Source organism: Balaenoptera borealis (genome assembly GCF_965194805.1).
Source record: "Balaenoptera borealis genome assembly, contig: HAP1_SCAFFOLD_996, whole genome shotgun sequence".
NCBI classification, from domain to species: Eukaryota; Metazoa; Chordata; class Mammalia; order Artiodactyla; family Balaenopteridae; genus Balaenoptera; species Balaenoptera borealis.
The window spans coordinates 32,135-47,147 of record NW_028123213.1 but is presented as its reverse complement, the minus strand read 5'-3'; the positions used below and the strand labels follow the sequence as shown (position 1 = coordinate 47,147).

Below are 15,013 nucleotides of genomic sequence, written 5' to 3'. Positions count from 1 at the left end.
AAATTTGCTCTGATAAAAACTACAACTTAAAGACACAAACAAGAATTAAGGTGGCTAAAACTTATGGGGGTTTGTCTGGCCACATTCCACTCTAAGTTGCAACCTAAAAGCACAACTTGCAGCAAAGTCCTGTTTCCCTAGCAAGCGGAGTTGGCAACGTAGAAATGTTGCCACCCTAAGGCCGTTTCCACAAACAGCAGCTTTCAATCTACTGCTAATGATCACTAATATTCACAGGGCTGTAAATGACTCATGCCCTCAAAAAATGTCCTGGCGTAGGGAATGGCCAAAAAAATCCAAATGCGGCAAATTTTTCAAAAAGGCAATTTGAAGTTGTAAGTTTAGCTCAATCTTAAAAAACATGAAAAGGACATTGATAAACGCAGAACATCAGGAATTATTAGACACATGCAAATCCAATCTACAGGAAGGTATCAGGTCAAACCAGTCAGAATGACCATCAGCAAAAAGTCAACAAACAATAGATGTTGAAGAAGTTGTGGAGAATAGCGTAACCTCTCGGTCTAACTGGGATGTAAACCGGTAACAGGCAATAATAGGAACAGAATGGCAGTGCGTTTAAAGGAAAAATTGAGTCACCATATGATCCGGAAGGCCCACTATAGGGCCTGTCACCTGAGAAAGCCAGAATCTAAGAGACACGGGATGGAAAATCGTGTATTGCAGTAGTATTTACAATAGCCATCACATGGAAGCAAACAAAATGTCCATCAACAGATAAATGGACAAAGAAGAAGTGGTACACGTACCGAACGGAATAGTAGCCTCGGGAGAAAAATGAACAATGCCGTTTTCAGAACTACAGATGAGCCTAGAAATAATCATATTAGGTTACGTAAGTCAAAAGGGAATGACAAATATCCTATGATATCATTTATACATGTTATCCTAAGATTGCTACCAATGAACATATTTCCACAGAAAAAGACACTCACAGACTTATAAAACAAACTAATGGTTAGGCAAAATGAAAGGTGGGAGGATGGATAAATTAAGACTATGGGGCTAACATACATATACTAATATATGTTAAATGTATATAAACATATAACATATAAACTATATGAATTATATAGTCACCAATACATATAAAATATATAATGACAAAACACCTACCAAATACCAAGGGAGGTTTACTCAACGTTCTGTAATAACATACACGGTAACAGGATCCGAAGATGAACAGACATATGTATGAAACATTGAGCAGATTCTGTACAGCCAATCACAACACTCTAATCAAATTTACTCTGATAAGAAATAGAAATTAAATTTTAAAAACAAACCTAAGTAAGGAGACATAAACTATTGGGGGATTGTCCCAGCACATTCCACTCTAATTTACAACCTCAGAATACTACCTCCAGGAAGACTCTGTTGCCCTAGTAACAAGAATTGAGAACATAATAATGCTGCCCCCTTGTGGCTGTTTCACACAACAGCAGCTTTAAACCCAATGCTAATGGTTGCTTAATAGTCACAAGGAGTGCAGGGCTGTAAATGTCACCTGCCCTCAAAAAATGCCCTGGGTTAGGGAATAGGCAAGAAAATTCAACACATGACAAATTTTTCAAGAAGTCAATATGAAGAGAGAAGTTGTACTCACTCTTTAAAAAAAGAAGGAAAAGAAAAAAAAGGACATGCCTAATGCTCAGTATAAGGAATTATTAGCCACATGCAAATCCAACCTCCAAAAATGTTTCAGAGAGGTAAAGAAGATGGCAGAAGATTAAGATGCGGAGATCACCTTCCTTCCCACAGATACATTAGAAATACATCTACACGTGGAACTGCTCCTACAGAACACTCACTGAACGCTGGCAGAAAACGTCAGACCTCCTAAAAGGCAAGAAACTCCCTACGGACTTGGGTAGGGCAAAAGAAAAAAGAAATAACAGAGCCAAAAGAATAGGGACGGGACCTGCACCAGTGGGAGGGTGCCATGAAGGAGGAAAGGTTTCCACGCACTAGGAAGCCCCTTCGTGTTCAGAGACTGTGGGTGGCAGAGGAGGGAAGCTTCAGAGCCACGGAGGAGAGTGCAGCCACAGGGGTGCGGAGGGCAAAGCAGAGAGACTCCCGCACAGAGGCTCGGCTCCGAGCAGCACTCACCAGCCAGAGAGTCTTGTCTGCTCACCCGCCATGGTGGGCAGGGGATGGGAGCTGAGGCTCGGGCTTTGGTCGGATCGCAGGGAGAGGACTGGGGTTGGCAGCGTGAACACAGCCTGAAGGGGTTAGCGCACCACAGCTAGCCGGGAGGGAGTCCAGGAAAAAGTCTGCAGCTGCCGAAGAGGCAAGAGACTTTTTCTTCCCTCTTTGTTTCCTGGTGCGCGAGGAGAGGGTATTCAGAGCGCCACCTAAACGAGCTCCAGAGACGGGCGCGAGCCACGGCTATCAGCGTGGACCCCACAGCAACAGGGGCGCAGAGGGAAAAGCAGAGAGATTCCAGCACAGAAGATCAGCGCCAAGCAGCACTCACCAGCCCGAGAGGCTTGTCTGCTCGCCCGCCAGGGCAGGCGGGGGCTGGGAGCTGAGGCTCGGGCTTCAGTCGGATTGCAGGGAGAGGACTGGGGTTGGCGGCGTGAACACAGCCTGAAGGGGTTAGCGCACCACAGCTGGCCAGGAGGGAGTCCGGGAAAAAGTCTGCAGCTGCTGAAGAGGCAAGAGACTTTTTCTTGCCTCTTTGTTTCGCGGCGTGCAAGGAGAGGGGATTCAGAGCGCCACCTAAATGAACTCCAGAGACGGGCGCGAGCCGCGGCGATCAGCGCGGGCCCCAGAGACGGGCATGAGACGCTAAGTCTGCTGCTGCCGCCACCAAAAAGCCTGTGTGCGAGCACAGGTCAGTCTCCACACCGCCCCTCCCAGGAGCCTGTGCAGCCCGCCACGGCCAGGCTCCCGTGATCCGGGGACAACTTCCCCGGGAGAACGCACGGCGCGTCTCAGGCTGCTGCAACGTCACTCCAGCCTCTGCCACCACAGTCTCACCCCGCCTCCTCCGTACCGCTCCCTCACCCCGGCCTGAGTGAGCCAGAGCCCCCGAAGCAGCTGCTCCTTTAACCCCGTTCTGTCTGGACGGGGAACAGACGCCCTCAGGCGACCTACACGCAGAGGCGGGTCGAAATCCAGAGCTGAACCCCGGGAGCTGTGCGAACAAAGAAGAGAAAGGGAAATCTCTCCCAGCAGCCTCAGAAGCAGCGGATTAAAACTCCACGAACAACTTGATGTGCCTGCATCTGTTGAATACCTGAATAGACAATGAATCATCCCAAATTCAGGAGGTGGACTTTGGGAGCAGGATATATTAATTTTTCCCCTTTTCCTTTTTTTGTGAGTGTATATGTATATACTTCTGGGTGAGATTTTGTCTGTATAGCTTTGCTTTATAATAGCTTTATTTTACTTCACTATATTTTATCCTCTTTCTTTCTATTTTTTCTCCCTTTTACTCTGAGCCGTGTGGATGAAAGGCTCTTGGTGCTCCAGCCAGGCATCAGGGCTGTGCCTCTGAGGTGGGGGAGCCAACTTCAGGACACTGGTCCACAAGAGACCTCCCAGCTCCACGTAATACCAAACGGCAAAAATCTCTCAGAGATCTCCATCTCAACATCAAGACCCAGCTTCACTCAACGACCAGCAAGCTACAGGGCTGGACACCCTATGCCAAACAACTAGCAAGACAGGAACACAGCCCCATCCATTAGCAGAGAGGCTGCCTAAAATCATAATAAGGCCACAGACACCCCAAAATACACCACCAGACGTGGACGTGCCCACCAGAAAGACAAGATCCAGCCTCATCCACCAGAACACAGGCACTAGTTACCTCCACCAGGAAGCCTACACAACCCACTGAACCAACCTTAGCCACTGGGGACAGATACCAAAAACAACGGGAACTACGAACCTGCAGCCTGTGAAAAGGAGACCCCAAACACAGTAAGATAAGCAGAATGAGGCAACAGAAAAACACACAGCAGATGAAGGAGCAGGGTCAAAACACACCAGACCTAACAAATGAAGAGGAAATAGGTAGTCTACCTGAAAAAGAATTCAGAATAATGATAGTAAGGATGATCCAAAATCTTGGAAATAGAATAGACAAAATGCAAGAAACATTTAACAAGGATGTAGAAGAACTAAAGGGGAACCAAGCAATGATGAAAAACACAATAAATGAAATTAAAAATACTCTAGGTAGGATCAATAGCAGAATAACTGAGGCAGAAGAACGGATAAGTGACCTGGAAGATAAAATGGTGGAAATAACTACTGCAGAGCAGGATAAAGAAAAAAGAATGAAAAGAACTGAGGACACTCTCAGAGACCTCTGGGACAACATTAAACACACCAACATTCGAATTATAGGGGTCCCAGAAGAAGAAGAGAAAAAGAAAGGGACTGAGAAAATATTTGAAGAGATTATAGTTGAAAACTTCCTTAATGTGGGAAAGGAAATAGTTAATCAAGTCCTGGAAGCACAGAGAGTCCCATACAGGATAAATCCATGGAGAAACACGCCAAGATATATATTAATCAAACTGTCAAAAATTAAATATAAAGAAAACATATTAAAAGCAGCAAGGGAAAAACAATAAATAACACACAAGGGAATCCCCATAAGGTTAACAGCTGATCTTTCAGCAGAAACTCTGCAAGCCAGAAGGGAGTGGCAGGATATACTTAAAGTGATGAAGGAGAAAAACCTACAACCAAGATTAATCTACCCAGCAAGGATCTCATCCAGATTTGATGGAGAAATTAAAACCTTTACAGACAAGCAAAAGCTGAGAGAGTTCAGCACCACCAAACCAGCTTTACAACAAATGCTAAAGGAACTTCTCTAGGCAAGAAACACAAGAGAAGGAAAACACCTACAATAACAAACCCAAAACATTTAAGAAAATGGGAATAGGAACATACATATCGATAATTACCTTAAATGTAAATGGATTAAATGCTCCCACCAAAAGACACAGACTGGCTGAATGGATACAAAAACAAGACCCATATATATGCTGTCTACAAGAGACCCACTTCAGACCTAGAGACACATACAGACTGAAAGTGAGGGGATGGAAAAAGATATTCCATGCAAATGGAAATCAAAAGAAAGCTGGAGTAGCAATTCTCATATCAGACAAAATAGACTTTAAAATAAAGACTATTACAAGAGACAAAGAAGGACACTATATAATGATCAAGGGATCGATCCAAGAGGAAGGTATAACAATTGTAAATGTTTATGCACCCAACATAGGAGCACCTCAATACATAAGGCAAATACTAACAGCCATAAAAGGGGAAATCGACAGCAACACAATCATAGTAGGGGACTTTAACACCCCACTTTCACCAATGGACAGATCATCCAAAATGAAAATAAATAAGGAGACACAAGCTTTAAATGATACATTAAACAAGATGGACTTAATTGATATTTATAGGACATTCCACCCAAAAACAACAGAATACACATTTTTCTCAAGTGCTCATGGAATATTCTCCAGGATAGATCATATCTTGGGTCACAAATCAAGCCTTGGTAAACTTAAGAAAATTGAAATCGTATCAAGTATCTTTTCCAACCACAACGCTATGAGACTAGATATCAATTACAGGAAAAGATCTGTAAAAAATACAAACACATGGAAGCTACACAATACACTACTTAATAACGAAGTGATCACTGAAGAAATCAAAGGGGAAATCAAAAAATACCTAGAAACAAATGACAATGGAGACACGACGACACAAAACCTATGGGACGCAGCAAAAGCAGTGCTAAGAGGGAAGTTTATAGCAATACAAGCCTACCTCAAGAAACAGGAAACATCTCGAATAAACAACCTAACCTTGCACCTGAAGCAATTAGAGAAAGAAGAACAAAAAAACCCCAAAGCTAGCAGAAGGAAAGAAATCATAAAGATCAGATCAGAAATAAATGAAAAAGAAATGAAGGAAACAATAGCAAAAATCAATGAAACTAAAAGCTGGTTCTTTGAGAAGATAAACAAAGTTGATAAACCATTAGCCAGACTCATCAAGAGAAAAAGGGAGAAGACTCAAATCAATAGAATTAGAAATGAAAAAGGAGAAGTAACCACTGACACTGCAGAAATACATACGATCATGAGAGATTACTACAAGCAACTCTATGCCAATAAAATGGACAACCTGGAAGAAATGGACAGATTCTTAGAAATGCACAACCTGCTGAGACTGAAACAGGAAGAAATAGAAAATATCAACAGACCAATCACAAGCACTGAAATTGAAACTGTGATTAAAAACCTTCCAACAAACAAAAGCCCAGGACCAGATGGCTTCACAGGTGAATTCTATCAAACTTTTAGAGAAGAGCTAACACCCATCCTTCTCAAGCTCTACCAAAAAATTGCAGAGGGAGGAACACTCCCAAACTCATTCTATGAGGCCACCATCACCCTGATACCAAAACCAGACAAAGATGTCACAAAGAAAGAAAACTACAGGCCAATATCACTGATGAACATAGATGCAAAAATCCTCAACAAGATACTAGCAAACAGAATCCAACAGCACATTAAAAGGATTATACACCATGATCAAGTGGGGTTTATTCCAGGAATGCAAGGATTCTTCAATATACGCAAATCAATCAACGTGATACATCATATTAACAAACTGAAGGAGAAAAACCATATGATCATCTCAATAGATGCAGAGAAAGCTTTCGACAAAATTCAACACCCATTTATGATAAAAGCCCTGCAGAAAGTAGGCATAGAGGGAACTTTCCTCAACATAATAAAGGCCATATATGACAAACCCACAGCCAACATTGTCCTCAATGGTGAAAAACTGAAACCATTTCCACTAAGATCAGTAACAAAACAAGGTTGCCCACTCTCACCACTATTATTCAACATAGTTTTGGAAGTGTTAGCCACAGCAATCAGAGAAGAAAAAGAAATAAAAGGAATCCAAATCGGAAAAGAAGAAGTAAAGCTGTCACTGTTTGCAGATGACATGATACTATACATAGAGAATCCTAAAGATGCTACCAGAAAACTCCTAGAGCTAATCAATGAATTTGGGGAAGTAGCAGGATACAAAATTAATGCACAGAAATCTCTTGCATTTCTATACATTAATGATGAAAAATCTGAAAGTGAAATTAAAAAAACACTCCCGTTTACCACTGCAACAAAAAGAATAAAATATCTAGGAATAAACCTACCTAAGGAGACAAAAGACCTGTATGCAGAAAATTATAAGACACTGGTGAAAGAAATTAAGGATGATACAAATAGATGGAGAGATATACCATGTTCTTGGATTGGAAGAATCAACATTGTGAAAATGAGTCTACTACCTAAAGCAATCTACAGATTCAATGCAATCCCTATCAAACTACCACTGGCATTTTTCACAGAACTAGAACAAAAAATTTCACAATTTGTATGGAAACACAAGACCCCGAATAGCCAAAGCAATCTTGAGAACGAAAAATGGAGCTGGAGGAATCAGGCTCCCTGACTTCAGACGATATTACAAAGCTACAGTAATCGAGACAGTTTGGTACTGGCACAAAAACAGAAATATATATCAATGGAACAGGATAGAAAGCCCAGAGATAAACCCACGCACATATGGTCACCTTATCTTTGATAAAGGAGGCAAGCATATACAGTGGAGAAAAGACAGCCTCTTCAATAAGTGGTGCTGGGAAAATTGGACAGATACATGTAAAAGTATGAAATTAGAACACTTCCTGACACCATACACAAAAATAAACTCAAAATGGATTAAATACCTAAGTGTAAGGCCAGACACTATCAAACTCTTAGAGGAAAACATAGGCAGAACACTCTATGACATAAATCACAGCAAGATTCTTTTTGACCCAGCTCCTAGAGAAATGGAAATAAAAACACAAACAAATGGGACCTAATGAAACTTAAAAGCTTTTGCACAGCAAAGAAAACCATAAACAAGACCAACAGACAACCCTCAGAATGGGAGAAAATATTTGCAAATGAAGCAACTGACAAAGGATTAATCTCCAAGATTTACAAGCAGCTCATGCAGCTCAATAACAAAAAAAACGAAAAACCCAATCCAAAAATGGGCAGAAGACCTAAATAGACATTTCTCCAAAGAAGATACACAGATTGTCAACAGACACATGAAGGAATGCTCAACATCATTAATCACTAGAGAAATGCAAATCAAAACTACAATGAGATATCATCTCACACCGGTCAGAATGGCCATCATCAAAAAATCTAGAAACAATAAATGCTGGAGAGGGTGTGGAGGAAAGGGAACACTCTTGCACTGTTGGTGGGAATGTAAATTGATACAGCCACTATGGAGAACAGTAGGGAGGTTCCTTAAAAAACTACAAATAGAACTACCATACGAGCCAGCAATCCCACTACTGGGGATATACCCTGAGAAAACCATAGTTCCAAAAGAGTCATGGACCAAAATGTTCATTGCAGCTCTATTTACAATAGCCAGGACATGGAAGCAAGCTAAGTGTCCATCATCGGATGAATGGATAAAGAAGATGTGGCACATATGTACAATGGAATATTACTCAGACATAAAAAGAAATGAAATGGAGGTATTTGTAATGAGGTGGATGGAGTTAGAGTCTGTCATACAGAGTGAAGTAAGTCAGAAAGAGAAAAACAAATACAGTATGCTAACACATATATATGGAATCTAAGGGGAAAAAAAGGCCATGAAGAACTTAGTGGCAAGACGGGAATAAACGCACAGACCTACTAGAGAATGGACTTGAGGATATGGGGAAGGGGACGGGTGAGATGTGACAGGGTGAGAGAGTGTCATGGACATATATACACTACCAAATGTAAAATAGATAGCTAGTGGGAAGCAGCCGCATAGCACAGGCAGATCAGCTCGGTGCTGTGTGACCACCTAGAGGGGTGGGATGGGGAGGGTGGGAGGGAGGGAGATGCAAGAGGGAAGAGATATGGGAACATATGTATATGAATAACTGATTCACTTTGTTATAAAGCAGAAACTAACACACCATTGTAAAGCAATTATACTTCAATAAAGATGTTTAAAAAAAAAGGTTTCAGCTCACACCAGTCAAATCACCATCAGCAAAAAGTCTAAAAACTATAAATTCTGAAGGGGTTTTACAGAACTGTGTACCTTCTAGTTGCTGGTGGGATGTAAAGTGGTAACAGCACTAACAAAAACTGAATGGAGCTGCTTTAAAAGGTTAAAACTGAGCTACATATGATACGGCAGGGCACCTTTTGGGCCTATATCATAAGACGACCAGAATCGGAAAGACAGCGACAGGCAAATGTGCACTGCAGCAATACTGAAATAGCCAAGACATGGAAGCAAAAAACAGGTCCATAATAAGATGAATGGTCAAAGAAGAAGGGGTATATGGACAGAATGGAATCTCAGTCACGAGTAAAAATAAAAGAATGGCATATGCAGCACCACAGAGGAGCCTAGAGATAATCACACAGCGTGAAGTAAGTCAGAATGCGAAAGACAAATGCCCTATGAGGTCCGTTATGTTATCTGAAAATTCATAAAAATGAACATATTTCCATAGAGAAAGGAAATCTCAGACTGAGAAGACAAACTTATGGTTAAGCCAAAGAAAACGTGTGAGGAATGGATAAATTAGGATATTGGGGTTAACACACATATACTAATACATATAAAATATATAATCCCAAAAGACCTATGGAATACCAAAAGTGGTCTACTCAACACTCTGTAACAACGTACATGGAAAAGGACCCAAAGATCAATAGATATATGTATATCTGTAAATGAATAAGATTCTGTACACCTAGAAAAAAAAGACATTTTTCAATCAAATTTGCTCTGATAAAAACTACAACTTAAAGACACAAACAAGAATTACGGAGGCTAAAACTTATGGGGGTTTGTCCTGGCACATTCCACTCTAATCTGCAACCTAAAAGCACAACTTGCAGCAAGGTTCTGTTTCCCTAGCAAGCAGAGTTGGCAACGTAGAGATGCTGCCACACTAAGGCCGTTTTCTGAAACAGCAGCTTTAAATCTATTGCTAATGGTCACTAATATTCACAAGGACTGCAGGGCTGTAAATGACTCATGCCCTCAAAAAATGTCCTGGGGTAGGGAAAGGCCAAAAAAATCCAAACGCGGCAAATTTTTCAAGAAGGCAATTTGAAGTTGTAACATTAGCTCTATCTTAAAAAAAATGAAAAGCACATTGATAAATGCAAAACATCAGGAATTATTAGATGCATGCAAATCCAATCTACACAAAGGTATCACGTCACACCAGTCAGAATGACCATCAGCAAAAAGTCAACAAACAATAGATGCTGAAGAAGTTGTGGAGAATAGCGTAACCTCTCGGTCTAAGTGGGATGTAAACTGATAACGGCCAATAATAGGAACAAAATGGCAGCACGTTTAAAGGTAAAAATTGACTCACCATATGATCCGGAAGGCCCACAATTGGGCCTGTCACCTGTGAAAGCCAGAATCAAAAAGACACGGGATGGAAAATCGTGTATTGCAGCAGTATTTACAATAGCCAAGACATGGAAGCAAACAAAATGTCCATCAAAGATAAATGGACAAAGAAGAAGTGGTATACATACCGAGTGGAATAGTAGCCTCGGGAAAAAAATTAACAATGCCGTTTTCAGGACTACAGATGAGCCTAGAAATAATCATATAACATTAAGTAAGTAAAAAGGGTATGACAAATATCCTATGATATCATGTATACATGTTATCCTAAGATTGCTACCAATGAACATATTTCCACAGAAACAGACACTCACAGACTTATAAAACAAACAAATGCTTAGCCAAAATGAAAGGTGGGAGGATGGATAAATTAGGACTATGGGGCTAACATACATATACTAATGTATGTTAAATGTATATAAACATATAACATATAAACACTATGAATTATATAGTCACCAATACATATAAAATATATAATGACAAAAACCTACCAAATACCAAGGGAGGTCTACTCAACATTCTGTATTAACATACATGGTAACAGGACCTGAAGATGAACAGACATATGTATGAATCATTGAGCAGATTCTGTACAGCCAGAAAACCGCAACACTCTAATCAAGTTTACTCCGATAAGAAATAGAAATTAAATTTAAAAAGCAAACATAAGTAAGGAGACATAAAGTTCTGGGGGCCTTTCCCAGCACAATCCACTCTAATATACAACCTTGGAACTCTACCTCCAGGAAGATTCTTTTGCACTAGTAACAAGGGCTGAGAACGTAATAATGCTGCTGCCTTGTGGCTGTATCCCACAACAGCAGCTTTAAACCAAGTGCTAATGGTTGCTTAATAGTCACAAGGACTGCAGGGCTGTAAATGACACCTGTCCTCAAAAAATGCCCTGGGGGGCTTCCCTGGTGGCGCAGTGGTTGAGAATCTGCCTGCCAACGCAGGGGACACGGGTTCGAGCCCTGGTCTGGGAAGATCCCACATGCCGCGGAGCGACTGAGCCCGTGAGCCACAATTGCTGAGCCTGCGCGTCTGGAGCCTGTGCTCCGCATCGGGAGAGGCCACGATAGTGAGAGGCCCGCGCAACGCGATGAAGAGTGGCCCCCACTTGCCGCAACTAGAGAAAGCCCTCGCACAGAAATGAAGACCCAACACAGTCATAAATAAATAAATAAAATTAAAAAAAAAAATGCCCTGCGATAGGGAATAGGCAAGAAAATTCAACACATGACAAATTTTTCAAGAAGTCAATAGGAAGAAGGAAGTTGTAATCACTCTTTAAAAAAAAGGGAAAAGAAGAAAAAGGATATGCCTAAAGCTCAGTATAAGGAATTATTAGCCACATGCAAAGGCAACGTGAAAAAGGTTTCAGCTCACACCAGTCAAATGACCATCAGCAAAAAGTCTACCAACTATAAATGCTGAAGGGGTTTTAGAGAACTGTCATCCTTCTAGCTGCTGGTGGGATGTAAAGTGGTAACAGCACTCACGGAAACTGAATGGAGCTGCTTTAAAAGGTAAAAATTGAGCTGCCATATAATGCAGCAGGGCACCTTTTGGGCCTATAACCTAAGACCACCAGAATCGGAAAGACAGAGGCAGGCAAATGTGCACTGCAGCAATACTGAAATAGCCAAGACATGGAAGCAAAAAAAAGTTCCATAAACAGATGAATGGACAAAGAAAAAGTGGTATATGGACAGAATGGAATAGTAGACTTGGGAAAAAAATGAACAATGCCGTTTTCAGGACTACAAATGAGCCTAGAAATTATCATATTAGGTTAAGTAAGTCAAGAGGGAATGACAAATATACTATGATATCATTTATACATGTTATCCTACGATTGCTACCAATGAACATATTTCCACAGAAAAAGACAATCACAGACTTATAAAACAAACTAATGGTTAGCCAAAATGAAAGGTGGGAGGATGGATAAATTAGGACTATGGGGCTAACATACATATACTAATGTATGCTACATGTACCTAAACTATATGAATTATATAGTCACCAATACATATAAAATATATAATGACAAAACACCTACCAAATACCAAGGGAGGTCTACTCAACATTCTGTAATAACATACAAGGTAACAGAATCCGAAGATGAACAGACATATGTATGAATCATTGAGCAGATTCTGTACAGCCAGAAAACCACAACACTCTAATCAAATTTACTCCGATAAGAAATAGAATTTAAATTTAAAAAACAAACATAAGTAAGGTGACATAAATTTCTGGGGGCTTGTCACAGCACATTCCAGTGTAATTTACAACCTTGGAACACTACCTCCAGGAAGACTCTGTTGCCCCAGTAACAAGAGTTGAGAACGTAATAATGCTGCCGCCTTGTAGCTGTTTCCCACAACAGCAGCTTTAAACCAGGTACTAATGGTTGCTTAATAGTCACAAGGACTGCAGGGCTGTAAATGACACCTGTCCTCAAAAAATGCCCTGGGGTAGGGAATAGGCAAGAAAATTCTACACATGACAAATGTTTCAAGAAGTCAATATGAAGAGGGAAATTGTAGTCACTCTTTAAATAAAAAAGGAAAAGGAAAGAAAGGACATGCCTAAAGCTCAGTATAAGGAATTATTAGCCACATGCAAATCCAACTTCCAAAAAGGTTTCAGCTCACACCAGTCCAATGACCATCAGCAAAAAGTCTACAAACTATAAATGCTGAAGGGCTTTTAGAGAACTCTGTACCTTCTAGCTGCTGGTGGAATGTAAAGTGGTAACAGCACTAACGAAAACTGAATGGAGCTGCTTGAAAAGGTAAAAATTAAGCTACCATATGATGCTGCAGGGCACCTTTTTGGCCTATAACCTAAGACCACAAGAATCGGAAAGACAGAGGCAGGCAAATGGCACTGCAGCAATATTGAAATTGCCAAGACATGGAAGCAAAAAAAAGGTCCATAATCAGATGAATGGACAAAGAAGAAGTGGTATGTGGACAGATTGGAGTATCAGTCACAAAAAAAATAAAAGAATGGCATATGCAGCACCACAGATGAGTCTAGAGATAATCACACAACGTGAAGTAAGTCAGAATGTGAAAGACAGATGCCCTATGATGTCCCTTATGGTATCTGAAAATTCATAAAAATGAACATATTTCCTAGAGAAAGGCAATCTCGGATTGAGAAGACAAACTTATGGTTAAGCCAAAGAAAACGTGTGAGGAATGGATAAATTAGGATATTGGGGTTAACACACATATATTAATACATATAAAATATATAATCCCCAAAGACCTATGGAATACCAAGAGTGGTCTACTCAACACTCTGTAACAACCTACATGGGAAAGGACCCGAAGATCAATAGATATATGTATATGTGTAAATGAACAAGATTCTGTACACCTAGAAAAAAAGACATTTTTTAATCAATTTTGCTCTGATAAAAACTACAACTTAAAGACACAGACAAGAATTACGGAGGCTAAAACTTATGGGGGTTTGTCCTGGCACATTCCACTCTAATCTGCAACCTAAAAGCACAACTTGCAGCAAGGTTCTGTTTCCCTAGCAAGCAGAGCTGGCAACGTAGAAATGCTGCCACCCTAAGGCTTTTTCCTCAAACAGCAGCTTTAAATCTACTGCTAATGGTCACTAATATTCACAAGGACTGCAGGGCTGTAAATGATTCATGCCCTCAAAAAATGTCCTGGGGTAGGGAATGGCCAAAAAAATCCAAACGTGGCAAATTTTTCAAGAAGGCAATTTGAAGTTGTAACTTTAGCTCCATCTTAAAAAAAAATGAAAAGAACATTGATAAACGCAAAACATAAGGAATTATGAGACGCATGCAAATCCAATCTACACAAAGGTATCACCTCACACCAGTCAGAATGACCATCAGCAAAATGTCAACAAACAGAGCATTAACCAAGATGGCGGAGTAGAAGGACGTGTTCTCACTCCCTCTTGCGAGAGCACCAGAATCACAACTGGCTGCTGGACAATCACTGACAGGAAGACCCTGGACTTCACCAAGGAGGATACCCCACGTCCAAGGACAGAGGAGAAGCCACAGTGAGATGGTAGGAGGGGCGCAATCAGAGTAAAATCAAATCCCATAACTGCTGGGTGGGTGACTCACAGACTGGCGAACACTTATACCACAGAAGTCCACCCACTGGAGTGAAGGTTCTGAGCCCCACGTCAGGCTTCCCAACTTGGGGGTCCTGCAACGGGAGGAGGAATTCCTAGAGAATCAGACGTTGAAGCCTAGTGGGAATTGATTGCAGGACTTCTACAGGACTGGGGGAAACAGAGACCCCACTATTGGAGGGCACGCACAAAGTAGTGTGCGCATCGGGACCCAGGGGAAGGAGCAGTGACCCTGGGGGAGACTGAACCAGACCTACCTGCTGGTGTTGGGGGGTCTCCTGCAGAGGCGGGGGGTGGCTCTGTTTCACCGTGGGGACAAGGACACTGGCAG

At 41.2% G+C, this 15,013-nt stretch overlaps 1 long non-coding RNA gene across 1 annotated transcript; it reads left to right on the top strand.

The window, feature by feature from the left end:
* Positions 1-726: 726 nt before the first annotated feature.
* LOC309621780 lies at positions 727-14,645 on the top strand. Its single transcript, XR_014240272.1, has 2 exons — positions 727-1,719; positions 11,914-14,645. It is a non-coding gene; the product is annotated as an uncharacterized lncRNA (long non-coding RNA).
* The last annotated feature ends 368 nt before the right edge of the window (positions 14,646-15,013 follow it).